Source organism: Clarias gariepinus, chromosome 12 (genome assembly GCF_024256425.1).
Source record: "Clarias gariepinus isolate MV-2021 ecotype Netherlands chromosome 12, CGAR_prim_01v2, whole genome shotgun sequence".
NCBI classification, from domain to species: domain Eukaryota; kingdom Metazoa; phylum Chordata; class Actinopteri; order Siluriformes; family Clariidae; genus Clarias; species Clarias gariepinus.
In genome coordinates, this window is record NC_071111.1 from 16,699,809 (window position 1) to 16,727,780 (window position 27,972).

At 39.4% G+C, this 27,972-nt stretch overlaps 1 long non-coding RNA gene across 3 annotated transcripts; it reads right to left on the reverse strand.

Annotated features, from left to right (window-relative positions):
- Window positions 1-8,778: 8,778 nt before the first annotated feature.
- Window positions 8,779-27,582, reverse strand: LOC128534592 (uncharacterized). Of its 3 annotated transcripts, none has more exons than XR_008361496.1 (6): window positions 27,416-27,582; window positions 27,236-27,307; window positions 22,722-22,865; window positions 22,266-22,592; window positions 22,011-22,091; window positions 8,779-9,178 (listed from the first exon to the last, which is right to left on the reverse strand). It is a non-coding gene; the product is annotated as an uncharacterized LOC128534592 (long non-coding RNA). The 3 variants fall into 3 exon arrangements; XR_008361494.1 differs by having other exon boundaries at window positions 22,266-22,529; window positions 22,630-22,865; XR_008361495.1 differs by lacking the exon at window positions 8,779-9,178 and adding an exon at window positions 21,594-21,924 and having other exon boundaries at window positions 22,266-22,529; window positions 22,630-22,865.
- Window positions 27,583-27,972: the final 390 nt, after the last annotated feature.

A 27,972-nucleotide genomic window follows, 5' to 3' on the forward strand; every position in this document is an offset into this window, starting at 1 on the left:
CATGGCCATTACCAATCACCCAACACACCCCAAAACACTCTTACTTACAAATAGGAGCTATTTATAGTCATTTTTATGATGTAATTGGTACATGGGCAAAAACAGTTATACCCTGAAAAAACATGATTGACCAGTAACTATAGATACATCGTTGACTTTTGGTTTCAACTTCTCAGCTGAAACTACAATTGACAGCTGGTTATATGTGGAAAAAAAATGTATATGCACATATGTTAAATACAGGTTAGAGGAGCAGAGGTGACTCAGGTGGTTGCACCTCTGGGTTGCTAATTGGAGGGTCAGAGGTTTAGGGAAGAGCATCTGGTTTAAAACCTGTTCCAGATCTCATGGAGCAAATAATTTTTCTTTTTGTTTGAAAAAAAATTACATTTTTGGTAACCCACAGGATAAAAGGGACAAGGCCCTAGAGAAAAATAAATGTTGTTTTATGATAGTGTTCTTAAAACAACACTGACCTGACCTTTAAATATTATTCTGCATTAGTTTAAGCATTATTTTTAGGTCGCGTCAAAGGCAAGTTTTAGAAATAAAATCAGAAAGAAAAACCCAGTTAAGGTTTGCGGTTTGCATATTGCAGGCTTCTGTTATGTCTACATTGCACATAATGTAGATTGTACAACCCTAATCCAAACCCAGTCCCTGTCAGACGTAGCTTTTTCTGTGATGGAAAACCTTTGCCTAAGGCTTTTCAGTCAGCTACTAAACCATTCCGTTCCCACCTACTGGGGTATTTCATATTTCATCTAGTCACCCTGGTGTGCTAATACAAATGGAATTAGTAATGTGTTCTTGCAGTATGCCTGCTGGACAAATTTAGAGCATGTTTCTCTGGGAAAAGGAAAATCTACATGCAAGCTTAAGTATGCATATGCTTAAACACATACGCTTTGTATTTATGGGGCATTTTTGAGGTCTTCTTCAGAGATATTTTGATGATTTGGATCATGGCAAGAAATTTGTGTGAGTGGTGAAATCATGAGGTTAAAGCTCTATGTTAATGGGTGTATCTTTGGGGTTAGACAGCTTGATGATTCTTGTGTGAATCTGCAGAAAGTCTGAACGTGACTAAAGAGGTGAGCGAAACACCCTCCCCATTTAGCAGGGCACTATTAGACAGGGCATAAATTATTCAGGTTGTTGCATTGCAGACATCCTTCCTTTCCCAACCATGCACTGCATTTCTCTATTCCCTCACTTTTATTCATACTCGCTCTTTTCATCTTTCTGTGTTGCAGCAGACAGAAGTAAAATAGTCAAAAGGAGGGGGGGAGAGAACAGAAAGGTGGTGTCTTCTGTTTAATATGCACGGAATATTTCTGCAGGGGATACTGGGTGTGTTGAATATTCCTTCTCTCTCTATCTCTCTTCATGTTTTATATTCTCTCATGCACACTGAGGGTGTGTATCACACACAGCAGCAAGCCTCTCCCACTGCTTTCCTAGGATTCCCCTCCCTCTTTATTGCACAGCACTGTCTAGATCTTTTCTGCATTTCTGATCCAACAAAATCTTACCATCTCTCTTGGACTGTCTCATTCTGTTCCTTTGTTTTTATCCCCCTTTTCATCCTCTTCTTTCTTCTCATCTCTCTTTATATCAGACTTAATCTCTTTTTCCCCCTTTGTGCCTTAAAGCTTTTGTTATTCGTATCTCTTAAGTTCTTCTCTCTGTTCCATCTGAGCGACTCATCGCCACAGATCTCTGTTGTGACCGTCTCCTTGTCTGTAAGTGATGGTGAGGCAGGGAAAAGAGTAAAGAAAGTGACTCACACTTTGCGGTGAGATCAGAGGCTGATTCCGAGATGAAAGCGGAAAGAGATTTGTAGCACCGGTCCGCTAGAGCTAAAAGCACAGTCACTACCTGGCAGCAAAAGTCCCAAGTAAGCCTGGAAGTCCAGTAAATGAACTAAAGCTTCTGACAACATGTCTGATGGAAGAGTAGTGGCCAGGCTTACAGGAAGATTATGGGTATGGTGAAACCATAAAATGTCAATGGTCACCATTCTAATGCTTTTATCATCTGATGGCTGCACAACATTTATCATCTTCCAGTAAGGTTTCCCCCTGATTTACCATCAGCAATTTGTTACCTCAGGCATTTGTCATAGTTTTATCATCTGGTGTGCTGATAATCTGCACACATCTTGTTACGTTAAAAACATTAAGGGTTCTTCTGGATTAATATGTTCTTTTTTTTTTAATCAAAAGGTAGAAGTTCTCTACTGGATGTACAATAGTTTTTGCTCGGTGTCTCCCACAAAACGGCCTTTGTTATTATCTGTCATTGCAACTGAATTGCTCTTGGATGCAGCAGAAGAAGGAATTCTCTGCCTGTTCATTCTAGCGATGTACTGTAGTAGAAAAAAAAGGGAGTTAAAAAAAACAACACACTGTCAAAGAAGGACATGTCTTTTTGGTTCTTATGGCTAAAACCTCTGCTGCTCATCATTTAAATTCCAAGCCGACTATATAAACACATTTACAGTGGTGTGACTACATTCCAAACCACATACTACTGCACTAATTAGTATGTCAGCAGTAGAAGCTTGAGAAAAAAAGCATTTTCAAGAGTCCTTTGTATAATTACAGGTTTTGATTCCGAAATTGTTTTTGTTCCGTTTGGAATCAACATTTGGTTATTTTACATATAACATTTAAGGGATCGTAGAGTGGACAAATCAAATAAAGGCTGTGGAGCCCACGTTGACAATATTGTCAGGTAGCATATTTTTGACATACTGTTTAATAATGATGTGGCTGTTTGGCCTCCTGGTATAACAGCCATAAAATACATTTTCTTTCCTTAAATAATTGTTGTTCAAAATACATTTTCTTTCCTTAAATAATTGTTGTTCAAAATACATTTTGTTTCCTTAAATAATTGTTGTTCAAAATACATTCTTTCTTTCTTTTTCTTTCTTTCTTTCTTTCTTTCTTTCTTTCTTTCTTTCTTTCTTTCTTTCTTTCTTTCAGTCACTGTAGTACACATGTCACACAATTGCTAGAATGGTTTGGTTACTAAACACTTTCCTTTTGTCACACACCTAGTTTATTTAAGTGTAAAAGCCATGCAATCATAGTTATATTTATTATTTTTGTTTTAATTGTGTGTTGTTATTCCTGGTTCTTTCTTCTGCCTCACCTGCAAAAACCCAACAGTATTCAGGCACTTGTAATGTTGTTGTTAGTCTTTCAGCTGCTCTCGGCGAGGGGTCTCCACAGTGAACTATCCGGTCCACATATACAAGCTTGGCAGGTTTTACGCCGGATGCCTTTCCTGACACAACCCTCCCATTTTATTCGGGCTTGGGACCGGCCGGCACTGGATCCAGTGGCTGGCGTTTAGGTCAGTGGCTGGGAATCGGACGCGAAACACCTACCACTGAGTCACCAGTGCCTTATTTAGGCACTTGTAATGAATTATACTTTCATTTTATATTAAAGTGGTTCAATTTAAATCAGGACTCAATTAGGATAAAATTCCTCCTGAATGAAGGCATTAAACTGATTGACATTAACAGAAGCCTATAAGTGCAGGATGGTGATGAGTAAAAGATTTGAATTTTGCTAACTATTTAAATAAGGCTGCCTCGTCCGTGAATGATGAGCCTGGACGAGGCAGCTCTGAGCTCACTGCTCTTGTTACTTTTCAACAAGTAGAACGCTTGACTTTGAAAATCAGCGGATTGTGGAATTGGTGAATTGTGAAAAGAGATGCCACTTTCTGTGAGAACTGTACACACAATAATTGATGGACATTTTCTTGCACTTTACAGTGCTGGGAGCTATTGCCACATCCCCAATAGAGTCCTGATCTCACTACAAGACATTTCAACATGTTTGGTCCATTAAAGGAGTTCCTGGGAGGCCAGTGTTTAGACATAAAGCAGGCAGCCTGTTCATATGGTATAAATAAATTATGTTTTCTTGCTGTTATTCTTGACTATTAAATGTCTCATTCTGACTTGCTCACCTCATAATAATGGATTTATATAAAACAATTAACAGAATGTATACACTATGTTATATAATTGCATTTAAGTCCTACACTTTATGCAAATTGTTCTAAAATTAGGCTATCTTAGTTAGTGCTAATTCTTAGATTGGCTTGATCAAGTAAATAGTGACTATATTGTCAGTTTCAGCAGGTTGGTGCTTAGAAATACTGTACAGCTCTCATCTTACTATCAATGTGAGTCACTCACTTTAGTACTCTCTTCCCTGGATCATCATAATATCAAGGCTCTTGCAACAGACATGGATAGATTACTGATGAGTAATAAAGACAAAAATAAGCATAGCAAAAAAAAAGAGAAAGGTTATGGATTGTAAAATGTTTTAAAAGACGATGTTTTCATAATCCTGTGCAGTGCAATGTGTGAGTAAATGTTGCGCAGGCAGGTGTTTCCCGGTTTTACACTGCCATGTTCGGGATTATGTGAGAACACCATGTCAGTGGAGCGAGCCAGTAACCATGGCAACGCCCATTCCAGTGAATATGCTGTCTCTTGGATAGTGTGTGTGAAATAGTGCGAGGGTGTGTTTTGTGAAAGCCAATCCCAGTACTCTTGCCAGCTCACATAGACCCAAAACTCTGGCATTAACAAGGTTACACAGTGGGTTTATAAAACGATTTGATTCTCATTGAAGTAGAGCACATGAAACATCACTGGTGTATATTGGCTCTGCTGCTTAGCATACGAGGCTGTTGGCTAAAATAAATCTTTAGGTCACGCACACTCTCACACATTCAATTAAACACCACACACTTGGGCACACACACACACACACTATATATACATATATATATATATATATATATATATATATATATATATATATATATATATATATATATATAATCAACTTGCTAACTCCTTGCTTCTTCATGTGTCGGAAGTGAGTAACAACCGCTTTAATTGATGTTCCAGGATGTTCCCATGAGTATATTGGTATCTGGAGTGCTAGAGCTTGTTATGTTCATCTTATAACATGGTAGTGCGAGACATATATATTGTACACATTGATTGTGGCAGATCAGTGAAGATCACACTCGTGTGGGAAATCTCCAGAGTTTTATGAGCAGACAGCTGCTACAAGTGTGATATTAATAGCAGGAAGTTATAAGAGTAGAAGCCTGAGGGAGAGGAAGAAATGAACCATGCCAGGAATATACCAGCAATCTGCAGCTGATTATATGAAGATTCCGATATTGACAGAAAATAAGAATTAAGAATGGAATTATAAATATTAGAAAAAGAACAACAGTGCCTGCATTTCTGGATTTTCCTTCTTTAAAGCCACCTATAACATTTTTCTTTGTGTGGTGGCACAGTGCGTGGAGTGTGCATGTTTCCCCCGTGCTTTGTGCCATGCAATGTGTTGGCATCTATCCAGGGTATACCCAGCCTTGTGCCTGAATTCCTTCAGACCCTGCATGACCCTACACAGGATAAGCGGTATAGGTGATGGATGAATAGTGTTTGTGTAGTTTGCACTTTATTTCCATATCCGTGTGGGTTTCTACTGTGTTCTCTGGCTTCCTTCCACCAACCAAAACATGAATGCAGGTGAATTGACTATGCTAAAATGCCGCTAGGTATGAAAAGTGCGTGTATGCGATAGGTTTGCATCTTATTCAGGGTTTGTTCCCATCTCATGGCCAGTGTTCCAGGGATAGCCTTTAGATCCACTATTACTGTACCTTAACCAAGATGTGGATTACAGTACATACAGCTTGTGAGGATATACAACTTTACAGTACATGTGCCTTCCTCTGCTTAAAGAGTTTTGTTTAATAGAACCTAACAGTACATTTCAGATAAGGTGCATAAAAAAAAATGCAAAATGCATAATAAAAAAAAAGGCTTAAAGGCCATTGGTTGGCTGGGGATCAAAGGCATTGTAGTGGCATTTGACACATAGCAGAGACATGACACTGAGTCTCTTCACTCAATTTAACTGCCCTCAAAGGCTGTAATTAGACATTTTTAAAGGATTAGAGTGCAAAAAATGATGCAGTAATACTTTAGTAAAGTTATGCACTGCAGTAGTGTACTCTTCCCTTCTCCTCACTGCTTCATTCATGAGCATCTGTCTTATTCTTAATCCAAGGACGTCCATGGGGTGACTGCTTTTATATAAATGTCACAATAGCTCATGCAGAAACAAAAAGGCAATAGAAAAGCCACGATCAGTGCTTATAACCTCTCAACAACTGTGCCAGCAAAAATGTGCGTTTATGGAGGACGACACATCTATCAGCCCTGTGTACTGTAACAAATTAGCTGCCAATGTGAAATGATGAGCTTTCTCTGGCCAGCATCGCACATTTTAAAGGCAAATTGTCACTACGAATGATCGGAATGCATGCCATCATGCTAACCAACGTCGACTGGGCCATTTACGTTCCAAAACGACTTCATTCTCTGCACAGTGGATGAATAGAACAGGCTGAGCTGTGTTCATTCGAGAAAGAGGCTATTGGTGGAAAAAAAAAAGCAAGCAATAGATTCGAGTCTTTCACAGATCAGAATTGTTTTGTGTGTTAGTGAGACTGTGGAGAAAAAGCACACTGTTTGCTTTTCTGGGAGCAGGGAGGACCGGTACACACACTGGACCTCTGTCTGTGCTCCTCAAGGAGGAGGAGGGGAGATGACACCAGGAGCCGCAGTTCTCATGAGGACCAGCAGGGGACCAGAGAGAGCAGTCTGGGCAGGGTGCGGCTCCTTTTCCAGGTCAACGAGTTCCTTGTGATATGCAGAGAAAAGCCCATACCTCGGCCACAAAGAGAGATAAGCACCCCACTCGATACACTCATTTACGTCTGTTCTGCGTAGGACACCACACACGCACACACACACACACGCGCGCACACACACACACACACACACACACACCACATGTACTCTTATACTGTATATTAAATCACTTTCAGCAAGTTGAGGAACAGATAAGGAAATGAGCCTGTCAGTCAAAACACACACTTCTGCAGATGCTTCGCAATTATGAAAACACACCTATTCCCATAATATGGACACACTCAAAAGTGTTTCTGCAAGAGAGTGTGTAAAACTGCTTAAAAATGCAGTGCAGACAGGACGTGCTCAGGTTTTGGCGGGAGAAATGAGAGGCGTGGTGCAGGAATGAACCCGGCACCCTCTGGCTTGATTAAAACTGTCTGTAGGCCAGATGTGTCAAAGCAATGCTGTGTGTACTGCGGCAGCAAGTGTCCCTCATTCCCCGCAGGCATGAATTTTCAGTGTGTGTGTGTGTGTGTGGTTATGTGTGTGTGTGTGTGAGACAGATAGAGAGCGAAAGAGAGAGATGGGGAGATGAGGTGAGCAGGCAGGAGAAGCGGGATTGTGTTACATTAATAAAGCTTTGCTGTGCTGGTCTCGGCTGCAGCATGAGGCTGGGTGAAACGGGGTTGTGCTGGCAGCTGTTCAGCACTAAGGCCCGCCCAGCCAGTGTGCTGCTGCAGAATTTAATGCCTACACACACAGTCACGTTCAAATGCACACACGTTTATTGCATACAGGAGCATTTATATCCACAATGCATTGCCTCGGTCTCATAGCCCCTGCAATGATGTCCGTAATATGATAATGCACTATAACTCATGTCCTGGCTGTAGCATATTAGCTAGCACTGACCACTATCTCACACAGTATCAGCCATCACCGCTCCCCACTCCACACGGTTTCTATGTGTCAGTGAATATTTATTGCTTTTCATCAGGACACTGCAGAGACCCTGCATAGGGTACTGCAGTGTACGTTTTCAAGAGAAAAAAAAAACAGTAACTGCATAAATTAAGATAGCATTACAGTTATAACGGCAACAAACTTAAAAAAAAAAAAAAACTTTTAAAATATTTGTTGAATGTATAGAAATAGTCTGGGTCCATTACACTGATTTTGCCAAAATTCTGCATTCGGAACAATACTGAACCCTCCCATACAGTATATATGTGTTACTGTATATTGTTATACATATTCTTCCTTGATTAACTTTAAACAGATTACATAAAATGTCATGAATTTTGATTACAAAAAGCGAGTCAGGAATTTATATTGGCTGTTACAGAAAGGAAGAGCCAGTGTGTAAGGAGGGACACAAGTCAAGTGGTCAAATCAAGTGGACTTCTTTTACATTTTAACCAGCTAGAATGGTAAACAACAGGACCTTAAACATCCCTATATATAAAACCTCCCTAAATAAATTGCACCTGTACAAAAAATGCAAGACATACAAGTAGTAGTAGTAAAAAAAATACTGCAATAATAATAATAATAATAATAATAATAATAATAATAATAATAATAATATGTGGTAAGTATGGTAAGTGCCAACATACTTAGCTTTAAGAGCCAACAAGTAAGCTCATTAATGTACCACTGCAGCAGAACCCTGAATGACATTGTCAAATAGTTGTCATGAGGGTGTGACATCGCCACCCAAAACGCAGCTTTTGAAAATTACTTTGAAAGATAATGCTGGGGTAATGTTGAACGAACCATGTCAACACAATGTAGCATCCAGTGCTCTCACTGTTGTTACCCCGGGTGTGGGGAAAATAATATAATCCTATATCCTGTAATCCTATCATTGGCAGTGGGTGTTAGAAGCACAGTGAGAATTGGAAATAAAGGTTGTTTTGTTTTCGTATTTGCAACTTAGTCGTGTTGCCATTATTTCCTGTTATCCCAAAGCCATGCAGTCCATATTGTGTTTCATACGGAGTTCGAGTATTCCATAGCACTGCCAATTTATTGACAACTAAAAATTCTAAGCTTTTTAACGATACCTCTTGATAACCTATTAATTTGAACCATAACAATTTTTTTTGATTGATACTTCCCTGGTGGTATTGTGGTTAGCACTCTGGCCTTGCACTTCCAAGCTTGAGGGTTTGAGTCCTGCCTTGGTTCCGTGGTTGTTGTAAAGTTGGCTGTTTTCCGCATGCTTGTTGGGTTCCCTCCATGCACTCTGGTTTCCTCCCACAGTCCAAACACATACAGAGTAAGTTACTTGTTGTTTCCAAATTGATTGTAGTGTGCATCATTGTGTGTGCTTGTGTCCTGCGTTGGATTGGTACTCTATTCAGGGTGTCCCCTGCCTCACGCCTGAGTGTTCTGGGATAGACTCCAGGCCTCCTGCGACCGTGTAAAGAACATAGACAATGAATGAATGATAAGCGATATAGACAATTAATGAATCTAAGACTTTCCCACCAATAATTGTATTCTGAACTAAAGTATTACCAGCACCTGGTCACAAATGCTGCAAATGCTATATTCATTCACAAAATTCCCTATGCTAAAAAAAATGCTATGACTATGACTATTTGGACATGATTTTTTGCTTGTGCTATGATCAGCAAATTGGGATATACAACACATAAATGTCTTATAATAATTACAGGAGGAACCTACAGTTTAAAACACAAGTGAAAAATAAAAAAATCAATCATACTTCAGCAGCTTTGACAAACACAGTGTTGATGTTTTCAGAAGCTTCTAGTCATTGCTGAGATTAACAGGCAGTTCAGTTGAAATTACACGCATAAAACCCTTCTATTCAGCTCTACACACAAACAGTTTACATTATTCTTTCTTTTGTCTGCACGTGTGGAGACGCACGTATTTGATGAATAGTACATTTGTGTGTGCCTGTGTGTGTGTGTGTGTTTGTGTGTGTGTGTGTGTGTGTGTGTGTGTGTGTGTGTGTGTGTGTGTGTGTGTTCAGCTATATGTATATCGTTGACATACTAATGATGGGTTTTTAACTTTCCAGAAACTGAGGGTGGAAAAGGAGGAGTGTAATGCAGATGTTCGCCACAACTTGCAAATAGAAAGGCTGCACACATTTTCTCCTGAGGTACAACTGCATCCCATGTCTGTAATTAGACAGCCATAGGTTTTGAAAAGGACGGGGTCCTCTGAATTCCGTAGTTCAAGCCTGCTGCACATAAAAGCCATTGGCCAGCTGTTGTGTGAGGTGGAAATTGTGCCCAGATGAAGGGTTTAGGCTCCATAAAGAGAATCGCTCTCCAGATGTGAGGGAGTTACGGTCACCCTGACCACCATTACTGTACTACACCACTGAGTAACTGCATTGCTAAAGAGTCAGGAAACCCTTTTTGTGTTGTTTCGCAGTATGTGTGCATGTGCAGTATTGTGTGTGTGTGTGAAGCACTATGTCCCACTTTTAAGGAGGTCATGAAATACCACATACAGTAGAGATCAAAGCAAGTCTGAATCATACTAAGAAATTATAATCAGGTGCTCTAGTTACCCTCAGCATATGTTTTAAATCTGTAGCAGGAAATGTAAAGCTATGCATGTGTCATATTTAAAAATCGACATCGGATAATACAGCCTGAAAGCAATGCTTTTAATAAGGTAAACAAGATTTAAACGTTAAGGGAATGGGTCAGAAAACAATAAACAGAATTTTCTCTTTCCTTAATCATATTCGATCAGCACAAACATGTATGGCATTTCATCCATTTATCCATCATTGACTCCTGTCTCCTGTGTGGTATTGGATCCTAGGTGCAGGAATACTGGGTAAGATGTGATGATATATCCTGGATGGGACTTGAGTTGAGTGCAGAGCACCAAGCACACATACTACATTCGAACACTCATTCACACTTCAATCAGCTGTCACCAGAGGAAACCAGAGAACCCAGAAGAAATACATAGACGAAACTGAGACAACATGCCAAGTTCAGGATCAAACTGGGAATCATGGAGCTGTCAGCTAGCCACAATACCCTCTAGGCCACCATTCTGCCATATCCAACATATGCATTCTAATTTTGTACTTGAGCTACAGAACTAAGTCTCTTCCAAAAACTCTTCTATAAATTCATACTCACTTACTATAAATATCTGCCTCAGACTGCATCCAGGTCTTAAGCAATTTTACATGGTCTTGCTAACATGTGTAACGACACAGTACAGTACGTGGACTGTAAAACGTGTATGAGTGATTGTGGTAGCAGACAAATCTGTCCACAAACAAATCTGTTTTACCAGCTGCATAGGTAAAACAAAACAAAACATGTAATCAAATCTCTTCTTTTGCAGGTTAAAGAGCATTAAGTGCAAAAGCAACGGTTTAGCACAAGCTATGCTTAGACTTCTGCATTGTGCCATTTGGCAGGTTCCCGCTTTTTCATTTTGGGAAGGTCTGAGAGACATCAAGCAATTTAAGGCCACCCCAGCAGGTACAGCGAAACATTTGGTTTTCTACTTCACATTTTCTATTAGCTCAGTTGTGGCTCTATAAATAGGGTTACTGTGAAGTGAAAGCAGAAGAGTATTAAAAAAAGGAAAAACAGGGCAGTTACTGTGGCCTGAACAACCCTGGTCCTGTCCCAAGGCCCCCGTGGCTGTGTGTGTATGTGTGAGTGTGTGTGTGTGTATGTAAGGGGCCTTATTTCTCAAGTCAGACGGTACCCGACGGCTGAGAATTGCGTCTTGTTCCTTTCGCGCCACGCTAGACATCTAGGCACCAGACAGATGACTTTTAGGCCTGGCACTGGGCAACTGGGCTTCTGTTTTTGTAAGAAAACACCATGACCAGAAAATTAATGTGAAACAGCTTTGCGAACGCAGTGATGTCATAATCCTGCCATGAGAGAAGCCCAGTTTCAATCCACTTAAAATTATAGCATATTTTCAACACAATCTGCACTGTGACGCCGGTAATTTCCTCTTCTTTTTTTTTTTCCCCCTTTCTGATTTTGACACTGGGTAGTGGGTGAGGTGAGCTTCCAGGCTGTGAAGAGCTGCTCTGTTCCCAAGACAAAGAGCCCTCTCTCATAAAGAAGAAAGCTGAGTTTCCGGCATGAGGTCATTTTGTTGTGTAGGAGAGGAAGAGAAGAGGACTTGAGGTGAAGACAAGATGGATGAACAAAGGAAGTAGGGAGAGAGAGAGAGAGAGAGAGAGAGAGAGAAAGTGGAATGGGTTCATAGCATCACAGCCACAGACACAATCAAACACTAACACTTACACCAGGATGCAAAACTATGCAGCTATAACAGAGGCTATATTGGGATGAATTAGCCCTTCTATTGATGCATTTAATTCACACCACCAGGGAAAAACTCATTTTAAACTGAAAGATACATTTGTGTTTATCAAAGGTGAAGGAGATAACATATATGACTTTAATATGATGTTCCAATCACCACACTGTGCTAGTTGAAATATACTCACATACGTTTGAGTGTAACAGTTCCCATATGGACAATGAATTCTTATTTTCAATGCATGCCGCAAAATGCATGCAAAATTATAGGTGAGTTCATTTCCACCTATATCCAGGTGGGTTTGATCCAGGTCCTCCAGTTTTTACCTACATCCCAAAAACATGCCAATGAGTAGACTGGCAAAGCTGAATTATTCCTAGCTGTGAGTGTATGCATTCTTCTCTGCAAGGGTCTGCCATACCATATATTGAAAGTATTCAGACGTAATGCCCATTGACCCTGATGCCAGCACAGTAAAGCTTTTCCAATTGGTTACTTGGGTGCTCATAAGATCAGCATTAACATGCTCAAAGAATTTAATCAGAATATAACTTTTTTTAACATGCATAAAGTGGCTTTGCATACTGTAATGCCTACTTCATACATCTTTGAGGTTATGTTAGGTTCATTTATTCTTTTTTTATATATATAAATCCTGCCTTCTGCATTATGATGCTGTAAGGTTTTATAATAAGCAAACTTTCCCATGACTCTGTGCCTCCCTCATTGTGCATTAAAAAAGTCCTATAGCCCATATCCAGACGAACATACATGCAAATAGCTTCTGCTAAAACAAATAGTTTTGCTAGAACCCTTTTGTTTTAAATGCTATGGTACTTCCTGTTGTCTGTTTATCCCCAGGTATCACTATGACTTACTGTACAGTACATATTTAAGACTGGTTCTTTAGCTGTACATGACACAGAGCACCTGGCTGAAAGGCTCTTGTCTTATAATGAACAGAGATCTTCAGACACCATGTGTGGTACAGTAAGTGTATACTTTTAGGCTTTTGGCAGATCCCCTTATCCAGAGAAACTTACTTTTTTATTTCCTTTTACATTTGAGCAGTTTAGAGTTAAGGGCCTTGGTCAAGAGCCAAATAGTAGCAACTTGATGGTCCTGGGGTTTGAACCTGATACATTTCGAACTATAGTCCAATGCCTTAACCACTGAGGTGCCCCTGTCCCCTGTAAAGAAATGTTGCTGACACCGCAAGCAATCAATCTTCTTCTTTTAACTTATCTTAAAACAGAACATTTCAGACACTCTTTCTAAAGTTAACAGAGGCAAACGGTCAGTCTCATCTATGATTGGTTAGATGCATTATTACCTTCACATGAATGACAATTAGTGCCTCTTCCTCAGCCAGATACCCAGTGGATGAATGAGTGATTAGAGGAATGGAAGCAAATGTTCCTTTATGAAACACTCATAACATCACTTAATGTTACTCCCACATGGGTCAAACATGCGCAGAAAGAATATTCCGAAAAAAGAGAAATGATCAAATCAAGTGTTTACATGGCTAATATTTACCCAGTCAATAGATTATCAAAGGTTTACACCACCCCTTTCATTAAAGAGAGGCCGGATCAGGTCAGACTGTTCTGACTGAGGTGTTTACATGATGCATTGTAATTCTGAATGGATCATTATCCTGATTAATAGTGGAATATTACAGTTCATGTACGTAAACACACATACATAGTGGTAACACGGAGTGAGCAGAAAGAGTGATGATGTGCTGCAGGGGACTAGGTGTTGGCTAGGAGCGGTAAGAGTGTCAACACATACAAATCTCACTTATGAGTAATCCAACAAATTCCAAAGGTAATAGTAAGGGCTGTCTCCATCTACACCCTTTGCAAACACACATACAAACACATGCACAAACACACTACATGCATGCAAGGCTTACTTTCGCAGCTTGGAGGAAAGTCCTCAGTGCCTTTAATATTTGGTCCATTGATTTAAGGTTACAAAGCTGTACTTGTACAGTAGTAGACAGACGCACTTTGCTTTTGTGTCAGCATAGTGGGATTTATGAACAATCCCCAGACGTTGATCAACGCATGAAAATGCCGGAGTGAGAAAAAAAAAAAGGTGCAGACACACCCAGCACTGCAATATGACATGGCACCAGCCAGTCACCAAATGCTAGAGACTGAAGAAGGAATTGAGGGAAAAAAGGCAATTTACCACTGGGTTTAAGTCCAGAACATTTGCACAATTTTTTTTCTTTAAGTTGTAGCTGTAAATTTAAAAATCACATGGGTTACCTTTAAAAATACTCGATATCCTCAGCCCCTTGCAGCTCCATTGCCTATGATTTTGTCTTATGTTGCTTATACTAGGTGATACATTTCGGCACTTGGTGTCAAAGAACAGTTAAAAACAACCTATTTTTTCAGCAATTCACAAAGTGTTTGTACAATACATGCATACATATAAACATACATGCATAAATATATACAGTATATATACACACACACACACACACACACACACACATCACACATCTTTCCTCATATTTTAATTTGGCAAGATTTATATGCACATAATTCAAAGTGGATTTCGGCAGGAGGTGGAGATCCGACATGTCCAGTGGTGGCGATGGTGAAGGAGGTCGGTGGTTGAGGTGTTGCGTAGAAAAATGTGGCGTTGACGGCAGGGTTCTCGGGACTGGCTTCGGACGAGAGAGTAGGCGCTGATCGATCCGGCGAGTTGGATCAGCCCTTCCAGTGTGGCGGGGAGCTCTCGTCCGACAAGTTCATCCTTAATACAAGAAGCCAGTCCTTTGTAGTAGAAGGTCCGGAGCGCGGCGTCAGCGAGAGTGCGGAAGTCAGCTGTACAGCAGATCACGGACGATCCTCCCTGCCGCAGGTGGTAAAGTTTTGTGATGGTTTGCACCTCGCCCGCAGGGTGTTTAAAGGTGTGTTTTAACTGGCGGGTGAATTTATTATATGAATGGGCGGTATCTAAATCGGAATGAAGAACTGCTGTGGCCCATTCAGCTGCCTGCCCGGATAGCAATGAAATGAGGAGAGCAATGCGCAACTGATCAGTGGAGTATTTGGTGGAATTAAACTCAAACACCAGATCTAATGCAGTTAGAAAGACACTACACTTCCCATTCATGCCATCCCATTTATCAGGTAAGGAAAGGAAAACGTCAGAAGGTGGGGCGGCTAGCCGCGCTAACGACGTTCTTCTGCCGAAGCTCCGCCACCTCACGGCGCAAGGCTGCGACGTCTTGAACGCTCCGGCGAAGTGTCACGATCTGTCCGGTTAGCTTATCGATTAGCTCGGCATGCCGGTTCACCACATCGTAGAGGTGTGAGTGATCCACTGGATTTACCGCTTGCTGCTCAGTCATTCTGACAGGAACTAACCTGGGTTAACCAGAAGACGGTTAGTGGTTAGCCCTTTGTAGCATGGATGGTAAACCCAAACGCGGAAGCAACGCGAGTAGGCAGGATAACCACGCAAGTTATTCTAAGGACTCTCTCAAAAGGGGAGCAGGGGGAAAAACACAATTTAACCCGCGTTCTATTGACACACACTCAATCTGGAAGTAAACCCAAGAAAGTGAGTGCTCACAAACAGGCTGGCAAAGCGCCAGAAATGACATGGGCGAACTCAATGACTGAGCAATGTGCCGCGCCATCTTGTCTCCTTTTATGCTTCCTAATTCGCGACCGTATTACTTCCAGGTCCTAGTGCCGGTCGTGGACCGAGTGTGCATGACAATGGCAAGTTTTTAAAAATAGTTTCACTAAAGAAAGTACATTCATCCAATGCAGGGTCGCAGGAAGCCTGGAGCCTATCTCAGGAAACTTGGGTATGAGTGGGGTACACGCTGGACAAAGTGCCAATCCATCGCAGGGCACAGATGCACACAACACACACTCACACATTATGGGGACAATTTTTGGGAACACCAATAATCCTAATCTGCATGTTTTTGGACTGTGGGAGGAAACCAGAATACCCGAAGGAAACCCTTTAAGCATAGAGAGAACAGGCAAACTCCATGCATGCAAACCCAAGGCAGGAATTGAACCCTCGACCCTTAAGGTGCCACATGTACAATATATACTAATTAGCCATAAGAGACAAAAGAACAATGTTCATTAATACATTTCCTCAGTGTTGGACTTAGACAGGCATAATAGCTTTCATGTAGTCGTTTTTTTTTTTTTTTTACTGTTCAATGTTTTTAGAAATCCAATTTGAACCACATTCAGAGGTTGTTTGAAATCAGTTTCACATCAGATTCCTAAAAATGTGTCTCAGTCTGAATGCTCTACCAATTCAAATTAGATTTCAGACTGTCCATAATATCAACTTGGAATGTGACACAAACGTTGTGTCATGACTTATGGTTGAAAAATGAGCGGAAAGAAATGAAAATAGAGAGAATAGACTGTGAACGAGAGGTGAAGTAAAATGTCTGATAGCAGTTTGGGGGGAGATGCATCAGAGCAGTCAAACCCAGAGGGAATGTACAGAAATGGGGAGATATATGATGATGTATTGTTTCTGACAGCCATTACCACAATTACCACAGCAACCATCGCAGACAGGTCAACAATGTGTTGGATTTGTCCTGCCAGTCTGAACTGAGTCGAATCTGATCTGAGTCATAAACATCAGATTTTTTAAACAAATACAGTTTAGAAAGAAATAGGAAATAAGCCATATTACCAAGGTATGATGTTAAGTTACTGCCACAACAACCATATGGAAATGCGTTGCATATTTAAGCTCTGCATTTGTATTGCATTTTAGTGAAATGACACCACTGAGTGCACTACTCAGCCTAAGTGCTTTAATGTTATAGGTCACATCACTTTTCTAAATCTGTGTTTCCTGACAGACCCAATGATGCCTTTTGTCTTTGCAGAAAGGAAGGCCTCAGTGGACACAAGCGACTCCCGAGATGTGTAAGTAATGTTAGACTCAGTAATGCTGCAACAATTTATTCAGCCATCAGCTCCCCCCAAGGACTTCTAAAATGCTGGGACTTCCTCTGTCAATTTGTCTCCTGGCATTTTACATGTGTGAATGGCTCCTGAAGGAGCAGTCAGACAATCCCCCAACTCTTTTTTCTCTCTCTCCCACTCCCTCTTCCTCCCTCTGGTCATGGCTGCCATTCTTTATCAGCACAACCTTACACATATCAAGCTAGCCAGCACCTGTACAATGTTTTGATAGATTCACTAAAGGATAATATTTTGACCCCTACTACTTTGCCATTGTTGAAAATAAGGGGGAACCCGTGCTTATCTACAGAAAACGGCACAATTAATTTAATTAATTCAATGACTCCAAATGGGTTTTCTGATGAGGAAATTACAGAGCAGCTGCTAATTGTTGCTGTTAACTCATTAAGCTGTTTCACATGAGACCCTGCCCTATTTTAGGGGTGTTAATAATCATTATTTATAATTTGGCAAACAAATGAAGGTCTCAGATTTTCAGTACAGTAGTGGTAAATAATGCAAAAGAAAGAAATTGCCATATAAAGAGAAGGTCTGGCAACTCATTGATGACAGTGTTAAAAAAAACTTTCGTGCTCATAAAACATACATAAAACACTGACCATATTTTGAAAAGAACAAAGATCTAATGTGCACATACAGTATACCAGTCAAAGAACCAAAGATTTAATATTAAATAAACTAAATTATATGCCCAAAAGACATGGACAGGAATTGGTGTTTTAAAACACATTGATAAAAAAAAACAAAAACAGTGATAAGTAGCTTACCAGTAATAAAAACCCTGGCAATCAAACAAATATTGGAAACACAAATATGCCAGTGTAATAAACAAAAAATTATTAGATGATAGAAAGTCCACATACTTTATCAGATTCATTTTCAGGCTAAAATTAATTGGTGGTTTCTTCTTGCATCTGAAAGGGTTTTTTAGCAAATCTGGCAAATGAATTTCCTTAGATTTACAAGTTTTTTAAAAAACGATTTATTTATTTATTTATTTATTTATTTATTTATTCCAAATCATAATATAAACTTCTTTTAAAAGCTTTCAACTTACATTCTTTTTCGGCAAAATGTGACCATTAATGAGTTTCTTAACAAAATGCAACAAACAGATAAAGAAAAGGCCAATTACACGGTCAGAAAAACAACTACTGGCTGGGCAAAATATTGGCTGCAGTGAATAAACAAAATGCAATTATTGGACTTTTGGGACAATGGTGAAGCCAAGAAAAACAGTTTACTGTTGGTAAAAATGTTTTTATACTCCAGCATTGATTTACGTCTATGATGAGGCACTGTTGTTATCTACCAAAGTGGTGGAGGAACTGATGCGTTGCTGATAATTGTGGGTGACAGATTGTAAATCAAACGTTTTGTATTGTTTTTAATGTTTGCTTTGATGTTTAAAAATCTTTGTAATTTAAAAGATTAAGCTCAACACTTTTCCCCTTTTTGTTTATTTCTTATATATACATATATATATATATATATATATATATATATATATATATATATATATATATATATATATATATATATTTATATATATTTAGTGGGGCTATTAAAAAAGAAAAATGAGGTAATACTCTACAGCACAAGTCAAGTATGATAAACTCTTGATATAATTTAGTTTGCGGCTATGTTCTTATTAACATCATCCTGCCCTAACCAAAATCTATGGTCATGAGCCAGTGCTGATTATAATCATTTGAATATCATATAGCCACAGTCATCAAAGGGATTTAAAAACAAACATGGATCGTTGTGAATTAATCCATAACTTCAACATACTGTATCATATTACTTGTGGTTCCTATATGAGAACTCATAATTTATCTGTGCATCTGTGAGTCTGATTTGCACATAGATGATGTGCAATCTGATCTTAAATCAGCATGCCTCCCCTGCTCAATGAATCTCAGCACTGCTTACAGCTAAGCCCTTGATTATAAATGGTCCCCATTATTCTAGTGATTGAGACAGAGTGCAGTCACTACTTGATGCCTGCTGTCGTGCTGAGTCTCTGCATATTCTAAGCAAGAACTACAATATCCACAGGGCAGGAGAAAAACATGACATCTGGTCTTAAATGGGTAATCTAGGTCTAGGCAATGGGAGCATTATTGAGATTATGTTTAGCACAGTATGTTGTTAATTTAGATTAAATGATGATGGCTTTTAACTGGTGATGATGGAAAAGCACGATTGTGGGAATTTGTGACATTGTGTTTGAATTGATTACTCAATAATTGCTCTGATATTAAACTAAATTCACACATATAATGTTATGAAAATGCAGTTTTATTATTAAATTATTTAATTATGAATTAAAGTATAAAATATACAATATAACTTGATGTAAACTTTACAATATGAAATATGTGACCCATCATAACATGTCAGGTATTAATTTGGCCTGGTTAGTTTTGCACAGAGGGTATTGAACCAGCTTAATTCACCCTAAATGTGACTTAATACCTGATTTGATCAGGTCACATATTAGATTTATATTAGTTACATTTTAACCAGATATAAAACAGTAGCTAGTATTTGTTTCTCTGGCTTGCAGATTGTCCGCATATTAAACATTATTTTTGAATAGGGCCTCTATCAGATAAACAGCAGACTCTCAGCCAAAATTCATAAGCAAGAACTCAATTAAGCCCTCATTAGCTGAGACTTACAGATGGTGTTGTATGCAGTAAGTGAAATGGAGATACGTTTAAAAAAAAAAAAAAGACTTATAGTCAATGCCTTGGGGCAACTCTGTTTCTTTTAGTTCCCACATTACCTTTAAGAGTCCAGGGTCTCTGGGGAGTCATTTCTCATGCCTGCATTTTGAAGACAGCTTGAGGAAAATAAAATGGTGACTCTGTTATGCTGCAGGATTCTGCTGGGTGGTTTGGCTCCACTTGTTCCCATTAAAAAAAAGACTCGCTCACTTGATTCAAATTTATTCTGATTAATGACCTTTGTGCCGTAACTAAACATTTCTATTGTGATGGGAGTGGTCTCTTACGGGATGGAAATGCCAACATCTATATGGCACTAGTGCAAAGTCATTGGTTTATGGGTATAAAAAAATATTGACATGCTTTATGATGGTTGTTATACAGTTACCCAGTGCATTACTGTTATTTAAACTGCTCATGAAGTTATAACATGTTTTTGTTTTTATTTTAGTTTGGTCACTGTCATAGGTTTGTTAATGCCTGTGTCTCCCTATTTCCCGTTTTTGTCTTGGTATTTCACCTTATTTCTTTGCTTTGTTTCTACTGTTTGATTTTGACCATTGCCTATTTTCCATTTCCCCATTTTTCTGATTATGTGCTGCCCTGAGTTAAAACATGTCTGCCTGCTTATATTTTAACTATTACTACAGTATGTTACTTATGATTTCTGAATTCAGTCAAATTTGCCCCACGCATTGCATATTCCATTAGCCTTTATAGTCAGGATCTTCGACTTCAGTCCTACTCTGTTTCTCTCTTAGCAAGGACTGGCAGGTTTAAAGATCGTATTAGCTGTTCTGTCTGATGCAGAAAAAGGCAGCTGTGATGTGCTCTAATGCTGTATTGATCTTAGTCATCCTGCTGCTGGGAAGTGTACTTATTCCTACCCCCAACACAAACACACAGTTACCTTATACACATACACACACTCATGGATGGACAAACATTCTCTGTGGGTGACAGGCCACCGCCACATGTCACCTCGATCAATAAGTACATGCAGTGTAAAACTGTCCATAAAACATGATGGTGAATAGGCCTAGTGTACAAAAACAGACAAGATGTGAAATCCTCACATATGTGCAGATGTCTTCGTTAATGTTGGGTCTGTGTCATACTATAGCATCATCACGCTCAAGCATGACCTTTAATGAAGATATCATAACTGACACAAATTGGAGGAGGTTCCTAATCACCACCAGCTGCCACATATATAGAAAGTCACCCACCCCCACACATTCACTATATGAAGACATTAGATTGGAGCTCATTAATGGCTGTGTTGTGCAGATATCATATAAAAAAGGTAGTTCCTGGATGATAGCATTGTTTCTGAGCCAAAATGATGGTTGGGAGATAAAACTGGTGACATCAGAAGTTTGGAAATGGCATTTTTTTTGTCACAATAAAAACACATTAAGCAAATAAAGATTTACTACCTTTAAAAAAATTATACAAATTTGTGTAAATAGTGGTATTACAACAAACGATTCATTTCAAGTCAATTGTCTTATAAAAAACTAGCCTGGGGAAATTCTATCTTAGCCGACATAAGGAGGAAACTTTGATAGGAACCAGATGTTCTAGAAAACCCATTTTCTTCCATTGGACTCAGAACACATAAGTATGAATTATTATTATTATTATTATTATTATTATTATTATTATTATTTTACAATTTGACAATATAGAATCAAGAACTGGTTATTGCATTGGCGTCTTTTAGTGTAGTTTTACCTAGCAGTATGGCACAGCTAACATTTAGAAAAAATGCTACTCACTCAGAACTAACTGCTGTCCATAGTTCTTTGTAACTCAACAGTTATCAAATTCAGACCTAAACCATGTAAAACCCTTTACAGTTATTATCATTTTCACAATTTATTTTTCAAACAGTCCTGCATCTAATTACACAATGGCCTAAATATGTGATAAGGTGGCTTTTTAACAAGGCCTAAAGCAACAGTCATGTGACAGTGGAAAAGAAATGTAACTTCACTGACAAATGAAGTCTAGTTCTTGAGAATTTCCAAGCAACATATCTTCTGATTAATTCTTCAGCAGAAGTCACCTCCTTCAGCAGTGGGCAAAATGACAGCACTTAATCTTATTCCTTGGGGGGAATTGTGAGCTTGGTTAACTAAGACATAGTACATAAAAATATATATATATATACATTAGAAAAATATATACACTAACCATAGGATCTTCTGTAGGGAGTGGTCTCGCCAACGAGCACTGGTCTAGTCTACAGGTGTGTAGAGGTGACTGGGATCCCATCTATTGGATATTTCATGGCTTTGTTAGAGGTGTTTACTAAGGCTGATGTTGTAGTAGTAGTTGGCGCCCTGTGATTTAAATGAATGGAAAACAGAACCAACTATGTTTGTTAGACAAAAACAAAAATAATTGAAGCAGGTGGGCGTAGAATTCAAATCTAAAAGTCCCACACACCTTTAGTTTAGACAACCTGGGAAACAGGATGAGGCCCATTTTCTTCCGCATGTTTGGCTCTCAGAGTGGGCTACTACAGCATGCCGCAGAAGGGGATATCCTCACACGTGCAGAAGTGGTCTTTTGTTTAGTCGATTTCTCCCGATTTGTTTTTTTGGCATCCTTCCTTGTGAGCACCAGAGTGTGTAAGAGGAGGTACACATGCACCAGATGTTTGAGCCCCTTGTTTACTTGCCTTGGAGAGAGCTGCGAAGAGGTCTGCAGCTTCCGGAAAGGAGGCAGAGGTGAACATAGACCTGAACATCTTGATTGTTTCCATTCAAACATCTTGCACAAGAAAACAAAAAACAAAAAAACAGCTGACCTGTAGTGAGTGCAAAGCCCCTCTCACCCTTCTTGGAGCTTCCGGCCCTCCAACAATTGTTTCGACACTTTTAATGGATTTGGTTACCTCACCTCTTATGTGTGCATCATTTGATTGTGCAAGGCTAATTATGGTCTTTCCTGCACATGTTTTGGCTGAGTATAGTTCAGAGCATCAAAACAAGACTGTTGACTATTATTTTCTCATGACGTAAGATGCAAGGTGTACACTTTTATCTCTGGAAAAACAAACAAAACAAAATCTAAAAGGCAAAATGCAACAGTTAAACATACATAAGATTTCATGTCCTGTAAAGGTAAGATAACGTTAAGAGGTTTAGAATATCATATTCAGCTAGTGAAAGTGCAATAAAATAAAAATAATTCTAACTTATATTTGAAAAACTTATCATTTTGACACAAAGTGGATGTGGATTACTTATGCAGTGGGTGTTTGTTTCATCATCTCACAGCTTGAGGGTCCCCAGATTGTCTCAGGTTATTGTCATCATTGGATTTTACATGCTTTTTCTGTGCCCACCTGGATTGCGTCTATGTTGTGCCTGTAATGCACTGGTCTTTTCTTAACTTCCATAGTTGTTCTATCCAATGTTTCACCATGGATATCTGAGGTCAGATATTTCACATCTGACCTCAGACTTCTGACTAATCTAGATACCAGTACAGGCTGCAAACACACGGAACAGCCACTGGGAGAGCAAACAGTGTTCAGCATGGTAAACAACAATTCTGTTTTTCTTTTTCATTTTTTTTTATGTCTCCATAGGTATTGTTTTGGAAAAGCCTAGGCTCAGCTGAACCCTCTGAACCTGACAAACAATCAGTTCTGTCCATGTAGGCGGCTTCCTATGCTCTTCCTGTTGTAGCGCAGGTCCCGAACCCCCACGGTCTGGCTTGAAAACACACATCACCCTTTCCTAACCGATTCCAAGGCCTTCCCGTCTTCCTGTTTTCAACTCCTCCCTGCTCAGTTTATTTTGGTCAGCGGATCTGTTCTAGATGGGAAATGTGGTAGTAGTGTTTGCACTGTATGGGGGATTCTTAAGGTGAATTCCTATGAAACAGAGGTGACTAATATACAACCATATTTGGAAATAGAGATGACAGTGTATTGCTGTATTTGAAAAGGATAAACAAAAATACGTTTCAATTCCCAAATGCACATGTTAATGTGGATTACTAATACATAATGAATTTAGTTATTATTTGTCACTGATAAACACAAATAAAAACAAATGTTCTGTTCCAGCACAGGAAGACTTCACTGCTATGTTTATCTAATAAGACAGACCTTCGGCAGTATTTTTGGAAGCAATTTAATTCTTAATTTAGCTCAGAAAATTCTCTTTTTGATTTACTAGCACTCATTACAGGAGACGTGCTGCTACGGCGAAATAGGTTTTTTGCCCTTATGACGGCTCTACGCTGTAGTTATTCCCTCCTAATAGCAAATTAAATCCAAATATTGCGACTGTGTGTTTATGTTCTGCCCTTTTGTGAACGTCTCTGTTGTTTACTCCAGGGTGACAGTAAGGACATTTTTGACACCTTTCGGGATTAACGGTGTGTTCTGACCTTCCAGCATGCTCCACTCTACTGCACAGAGACAGGTCGTGTCAGCACACACATTGCATTCGTCAGCAAAACTCCCCAGCTAGTCCAACACCAGGATTTATTCAATATGTAGACGAGAGACTAGAAGGAGGACAAGCTTATAGTAGATTGCGACCAAATTCGGCTACTGATTTTGAACCGGATGGGTTGGGGTTATCAGGTTCCGTTCTGTTGTATGCGTTTGAATTTGAGGACTGTGATTGGCTGCTATAATGTCAACATGATGTACAGTGTTTTAGTTGAAGGCGTCAGACAGAGCTGTGGACTTGAGACAAATACCACTGATGATCTGCCTATCCAGCTTTTTATGATGGGGCCCCCTATGGACTCCTTGACTCTATGTACGTTTCCTGTTTTTAAAGTCCATTGGAAAGTTCTGTGATGTTTTTCTTATGCAAACGGGACATGGAGTAAAGGAAACACACATCTTTAGACAGACTATTTTTGACCTCCACACTGAAAATTCCTTCTTCCTGTTGAACACTGAGTATACTCTAAAACCCTGGCAGTGCTTTAGGGTTGTGACCGGTATCATAATAAAGTTAGAACAGTTGAATAATCCTACTAACATGACTTGACCTATATCCTCTGGAAGCAGAATGTTTTTTTTTTTATTATGTAAGAAAAATCTTAATATTAAGGGATGTTTTACCAACCATGCAGAAATTAGATGTTTTTGGTATAACACAGGTAGACAGTGTCTGTTTAGGAAACATATATTATTTGTTCATATAAAAATCGAAACAAAGAAGCCTTATCTGTTTTTGTACTTTGCAGCACCTGGTTTTCTTTCCAGCATAGAAATAAAAGATTGACTTCCAAAGCTCATGCAAATGCCTTTGACCTCTTTGTTGGGGTTACAAACACTGACATTCTGTTTTTGAAAACCTTGTTTTATTCTTCTTCACAAACAATTGACAGTGTGTCTGACCTCACATACTCATGTCATTCAAAAGGCCATCAGGCAGTGCTTAGAAGAACAGAGGACAGGAAAATGGAACCAGTGCAGTCAGAGATAACAAAGCCATCCCCAGAATCAGCTGACATTCTGACCCACAGGCCAGACACACAGAGTAAGTAGATACATGAATGCTGTCCATATAGGCTTCTAGAATGACACACACAACCCTGCTAGGTCTGAAAGTCTCTACAATTGTAGGACCAACCATAGTATAGACTCTAATGTTAGGGCATAAACGGTAGGCATCGCACACTAGATTCTCCCTCTAACATTCCCAGTCCATAACTAAACAGCCTCACTGTCTCTTTTTATTAGTACTATTGAACCTTTAAACTTTTAAACTACACAACTGTACAAATCCGATTTGCACAAAACATTATAACTTTAACTTTCAAACTTTCAAAAGCAACATCGTCTCAATGTTATGTTTTAGGTAGATGACCTTGCAACCTAACTACAGTTACAATGCCTTGCAAAGTATTCATATCCCATGAACTTATCCACATTTTTGTCATGTTACAACCACAATTGTAAATGTATTTTATTAAGCTTTATGTGACAGACCAACACTAAGTGGCACAGAATTATAAAGTGGATGGAAAATGATCATTTTCTTGTTTTAAACTAAAAATCTGCAAAGCGTGGCATACATGTATTCAGCCCCCTTTACTCTCAGTCACTCACTCAACTCATCGTCTATACGGCTTTATCCTGTATTCAGGATTGCAGGGGGTCTGGAGCCTATCCCAGGAGACCTAGGGCACGAGGCAGGGTGCACCCTGGACAGGGTGCCAATCCATCGCATGGCACACACACTCTCATCAACACAGGGCAATTTGGGAATGCCAATTAGCGTAATCTGCAGGTCTTTGGACTGTGGGAAAAAAACAATACCCAGATGAAACCCCCCAAACACGGGAAGAACATGCAAACTTCATGCAAACAGAGACGGCAATTGAGCCTGGCCGGGAAGCAAACCCGAACCCTGAAGGTGCAAGGCAACAGTGCTACCCACTATACCACTGTGCTGCCTCCCTTTTCTTCTGATACCCCTAATTAAAATCCAGTGGAACCAAATGCCTTTAGAAGTCAATTGTCGCGATTTAATCACATGATAATTACAACTGTTCTGTAAAACACTCTGAGGTTTGTTAGAGAGCATTAGTGAACAAACAGCATCATGAACCTGAAGGAATATCTCATGCAGCACTGTTTAATCCATTATCCAAAAACTAAAAGAGTATGGCACAGCTGCAAACCTACCAAGACATGGCTGTCCACCTGAAACTGACAGGCCGGGCAATGAGAGCAATAATCAGAGAGGCAGCGAAAAGTCCATGGTAACTCTAGAGGAGCTGCAGAGATCAACAGCTCAGATGGGAGAATATGTGCACAGGACAGCTATTAGTCATGCACTCCATAAATCTGGCCTTTATGGAGAAGTGGCAAGAGGAAAGCCATTGTTAATACAAAAGTCCTGTTTGCAGTTTCTGACAAGCCATGTGTGGGACTCATTAATATGTGGAAATAGGGCTCTGGTCAGATGAGTCCAAAATTGAGATTTTTGGCTTAAATGCAAGTAACAGTGCACATCATGCTGAACACACCATCCGCACCATGAAAGACGGTGGTGACAGCATTATTTTGGGAAAATGGTTTTCTATAGCTGAGCTGGTCAGAGTTGATGGTATGATGGATAAGGCCAAATAATCCTTGCCTGTCAGGGTTGCAGTTGTGCTGTGCTCTTTTCATTTTTGGATAATGGATTGAACAGTTCTCCGTGAGATGTTTTCCTTGGGCTGGTGTGTTCCTTGGGTTTTAATATGCTGCTTGTTCATTAATGTTCTCTAACAAACCTCTGAGGGCTTCACAGAACAGCTGTAACTATATGGAGATTAAATTACACAATACACTTTTCAAATATTTATTCATGATATTTCAGTGCATTTACAGAAAGAATTTTATTTTACATTGGGTGCTGGGCCATTAGAGACTCACCAAGCAAACTTACCATAGGTAGGTCCTAATGTCCTTAATGTAGCCAATCCACCAACTAGAATATGTTTTGGAGGAAACTGAAAAACTTGGAAAGAACACAAAAATGAAACACCATAAAAGCCAGCACAAACATTACCTCAGGCTTTAGAACTGAAGCAAAATCTCATCGCTAAAAAGAACAAAGCTACAGTACCTGCTGCTCCATCATGTCACTGTGTCATCATTAACTTGTAATAACAGTTTATTTTTAATTGGTGAAGATCATCTGCAGTGGATCTGGAGCCTATCCCAAGAACTCTGGGTAACTGGCACACACAGATACTAGATAAACAAGTACACACACACACACACACACACACACACACACACACACACACACACACACCTAGGGGTAATTTAGAGACATCAAGCAGCAAATACCCAGAGGACACCCTGACAGCTGAGGCACCAACACTACCTGCGACATTAATATCCTTCTAGTGGACGATATCATTTATTTTCTATATTATATATAAATTATATACAGTAGGTTTTGTATATCTAACCTTGAAAAAAGGGAATCATAATTGATGATGATGATTTATTATTTTTATTTATTTATTTTAATGAAGACAGCTTTGTAGGCCTGAAAAAAGATTACAAATTAACTTATTTATTCTTCACCTTTCTTTCTTTTACACCAAAACAACAAGAAACAACAACAGAATAATAGCTTGCAACGCCAGTGCCAGCATGGCGATTTAGATAATC